The sequence below is a fragment of the Terrapene carolina genome, unplaced genomic scaffold, assembly GCF_002925995.2.
Source record: "Terrapene carolina triunguis isolate 2854851 unplaced genomic scaffold, T_m_triunguis-2.0 Scaffold131, whole genome shotgun sequence".
Taxonomy (NCBI): domain Eukaryota; kingdom Metazoa; phylum Chordata; order Testudines; family Emydidae; genus Terrapene; species Terrapene triunguis.
The window spans coordinates 18,792,120-18,796,691 of NW_020664482.1; the positions used below are offsets into that span (position 1 = coordinate 18,792,120).

General features: G+C 46.6%; 1 protein-coding gene across 1 annotated transcript in view; it reads right to left on the reverse strand.

The window, feature by feature from the left end:
* Nucleotides 1–4,572, reverse strand: part of LHFPL1 (LHFPL tetraspan subfamily member 1) — a 37,126-nt gene that overhangs the window by 19,024 nt on the left and 13,530 nt on the right. The window lies entirely within an intron of this gene.

The window sequence follows — 4,572 nt, forward strand, 5'->3', positions numbered from 1 at the left end:
AAAAAAAAAAAAAAGCCGCGATCGAGATCTAAAAAAAGCCGCGATCGTGATCTGCGGCGGCAATTCGGCGGGAGGTCCTTCACTCCCAGGCGGAGTGAGGGACCGTCCGCCGAATTGCCGCCGAATACCTGGAACTGCCGCCCCTGTCCGGAACGGCCGCCCCAAGCACCTGCTTGAGAAGCTGATGCCTGGAGCCGGCCCTGTCACAGGGCCATCGTGCAGTTATGAAATGGCTGGGCCCAGAAACTCTGCTGGAGCTGGGTAAACTCAGAATAAAAAATATTGCAAGTGTTCTTACAACTCAAGCCAGCCAATCCATCCCACTGGTATTTGTCCTCTCTGTACAGACAGCTTAGAGGTTAAAACCACATTAGAAATAAATACACTTCTATAACCAGCTGTCCTTTCTGGACAGCTGCCTGAAACACAAATTCAGGATGTAACTGGGTTACCAGTTGCTGACTTGAAAAGCCTTGTAATAGCACAGGAAACGATGGGAGGAGAGGTTGATTGTGCCTTTCTTGACTTTTCACAGAGTGTGCCAGACCCCAAATGCAATTCGGAGTACAGTAGCTACATGAATCTATGGTCAGAAGCCCAAAGGAAGAGATGTGTCTTGACAATTCAGCATGTTTGGGCCTCTGAGAATTCTCTTGCCCAGGATATATGTATCGAATTAGGCAGAGATTTAAAAGGAAAACCAATCAACCAAATCACTACTTCTTGTGCTTGCTGTGGATCTTCATGTGCAATATGACAAGGATAATAGTGCTGAGATAACCTTAACTTATGACTTTCCTGAGTATTTCTCAACCTTAATGATACATTCATGTCACTTTTGAGAAGAGATCATGTGTATCAGGCCCAATTTCCTGTTCATGGGTCTTGCGTCTTGTCCTTAAAGCAAGGCTATGCTCAAAAAATAGACTGTGCAAAAAAGGGACCTTCTTACTCAATAGATGTGCACGGCTCTCCATGTGTAGATGGAGTCAGAGCTGGTTAGAATAAAGACCAGGGCGAGGATTTTCAAAAGCTCTAAGGGAGCCAGTCCATGGGAGTTGGGAGTCTTTCAATGGGAACCAGGTGTCTAACTCTCTGTTTGAAAATCCCAGAGTAAAATAATTTAAACAACTTTCTACTTCAGTGAGCAACTGGGAAAAGTCACTGGTTTTATTTTTGAACTGAATATTGTGAATCAATTTGGAACCTCAAAATGCCTTTTTTTTTTTTTACAATCACTTTTCCAAGTGTCGCTTCACTTTAAGGTGAGAACTTCTCCATTGAGAAGCTCAGATACCATGGTAAGAGGTGCGGTACAAGGGCCTAACCAGAACAGAACGTGTATCTGACATTAACGAGAAATCAGCAGTACCTCAGAGCAGCAGACAGCAAGTTAAATGCTATTTGATGGCTTAATTTGATTAAGAAAAAATAAAACGGTGGGCTAGAATATATAGGAGAGATGCTTTGATCATCTGTAATTGGCCTCAGCCCATTCATCATAAGCTTCATGCCCCTGTGATCCATGTACACGGCTGCCCTAATCTGTTGCTATCTCCGAGGAGTCAACAGTAAAGAGGCTCTTCTCCTCCTTCCTCAATCCTCCCTGTGTGTTTGATGTAGACAGCACATTGTACTCAAGGGAGCTGAGACAGTTTACAGAAGAACTCCACTGTCAGGAATAGTTTTCCATCGTGCTGCTCCTCCTGAGAGGGTTTTGTTGCATAATGTTATCCCTTCAGGGTGCATTCTCTGTCCCCTTCAAAGCCACAGTAGAAAGTGATCCCCTGATAGAAAGGATTATATTTAGCATGTCTAGATCATATCATCCCATAAGGCCCTGATTCAGCAAAGCCCTTGAGTGCATGCGTAATGTTAAGCATGTGCTTGAGTCCTGTTGAAGTCAATGGGATTTAAGCATGTGCTTAAAGATAAACACACATCGGATGCTTTGTAAAATCAAAGAAAGGATGCCCTTCTGCCTTAGAAAGGAATGAGATGTCTCTGGGGTACTGGGTAACTCAGGGGGATGATAATGCAGTATAGAGTCTTTAACTGGGTTGCCAATTCAAATCTGACTCAAATCAATAATTGTCAGAGTTGAGCCAACACCCAAACCCTGAGTCCAAGCCCAATAGGCTTTTGGGGGGGATGGGTTCAGTTTTGAATCCTTAGATCCAAACCATCTCTCTATGATTTTGATTCCTGATCAGGTGCCAAAACTGGGACCCACTTTGAAGTCCAGGTTCAGATGCAGCCCACAAGGGCTGTAAACCTCACGAGATCAGCTGATCTCACAAACTTCAACCATTGGGGAGCTGAAATCTCATGAGAACTACTCAAAAGGTTTTAACACCTTATACCCAAACCCAAGTTCAGCTCCAAACCCAAATACCAGTCCTAAGCCCAAACCTAAAACAGATTCAAACACAGCCACTTCTAAATATGAGCAAAAGTTAATACCATTGCAGAGCTGCTTATTGGCCTATGTGAAATGAATTTGTGGTCTTAGTCCAGTACCTAGCGGACAAATATCCATATTACAGAAAGGGCCTCCACAGTTGACGCTAATTGCTCTCATTGTCAACAATCCCAATGAACAGGCCCAGGAGCGAAGAGGGTTGCCAATTTTGGTTGGACATATTCCTGGAGGTTTCATCACATGACATAATCTTTAATTAAAGATTATTCTTTAATTCCTGGAGACTCCAGGACAATCCTGGAGGTTTGACAACCCTAGGAGAGAAAGCCATGGAAACTGACCTCCTCTTGTCACAATCCAACGGACCCCTCCCCTTAGGCTCTCCAAAGACTCTCCCTGGCTCAAGCTGCTAATGGGGCCCAAGCCACAGTGTGGCGCAAGGCTGGAGGAGAAGTGCCTTAAAAACAGTGCATAGTCCAAATAAACACAGTAGGGCCACAGCAAAATACCTGGTGGGTGGCCCCGAACCTCGCCTGGACCCCATGGAAACAAACCCTGTTCCTCCTGTGGTGGCCTAAAAGCCCTTTAACAAGTCATAGCAATCCCTAATCCCTAAACGCAATATTGTTGCTGTAACCTCCTAAATCTAGCAAACAATATCCATAACAAAAGCCAAAAAGGGCTGTAACAAAACAACTAATAATTTTAAAAAATTATCCTTTGTGCCTCAGTTTCCCCAATAAATGAATTTGCAATGTCCTTTTTCCCTCCCTTTTGCTTTGTTAACAGGGCAAGGCAGTAATAGCAAAAGCCCAGGGACACCCCGAACAGGATTGGTGGAACTGCTCTTGCTGCTTCAGGCCTGCAAAATCCATTGGTAAAATACAATGTATGTATGGTGGCACATACACCTCTACCCCAATATAACGCGGTCCTCGGGAGCCAAAAAAATCTTACTGCGTTATAGGTGAAACCACGTTATATCGGGTAGGGAAGGCTATGCCTCCCCAAACAGCCTGGCCCCGCCCCCATCTGACCCCCACCTACTTCCCGCCCCCTGACTGACCCCTCAGAACCCCCAACCCATCCAACCTCTCGGCCCCGGCCTGGCACCCTTAACACACCGCTCAGAGCAGCGTGTCAGAGCCGTCCCTAGAGGGGTGCGGGGCCCCTGGACAAATCAGCCTCCCTGCTAGCCTCCTCACCGTCCACCCAGGGCTCCCGCCCGCCGCTCGCCTCCTCACCCCACCTACCCACCCGCCTGCTCCCCGCTCGCCTCCCCACTAGTCTCTTCACCGTCCGCCCAGCATGCCTCCCCCCGTCCTCCTGACCGCTGTTCTCCTGCTCGCCGTCTTCCCGCCCGTCTGCCTCCTCACCCCCCTCCTGCCTGCCACTCACCTCCCCATTCACCTCCTCACCCCGCTTGCCCACCCGCCTCTACTGCATTGTATGCAAACTCATGTTATATCAGGTCGCATTATATCGGGGTAGAGTTGTATCTATAAAAATCCTCGGGTGTCCTCCTTTGTTAAGTTTACCACTGTCCAAAATTGGCCCTGGTAAAACAAAAATCAATTATCCACTGGTGGGGGGCGGGAAATTGTAGCACGTCATCCTAAAAATGTAACACCATGTATTACTTGGGTATCTTCCCTGGGGTGGCCCCCTGCCAAGAACCCCAGGTCCCCTGGCCCTGCATATCCCTCCCCAATTAAATCCCAAACCCTAACATGCTTTCAGGTCTCCACCTTCCTCCCCAATTGTACAAGGGGGGGGGCACCCTCCAACTTCCCCTCCTTACACAAATGTTGTGTCCCCCCCCCTGAAAAAAGCAAAGCTCCTTGTGGAATGGGGCTAATTTGGCAGTCAATATTTAAACTATTCAGTAAAGTGCCATAAAAAACAAGCAGTTAAAACAATTTAAAAAGGTCATAAAACTGGTCACAAGTGCAAATCTCACCCACCCAACAGTGGCCACTGCCACCTTCAAACATACTGCCAAATTGGTCCTCCACATGCAAAATACCTTGCAAAAACTAATTAAAACCAAAATTAAGACCAAAAACCAGCTAGCATAAAATTCTGTGTATTCCCAGCTCCAACAATATTTAACCCAACAAATCCGTAGCATCCAAAAAAATGTGCTCCAT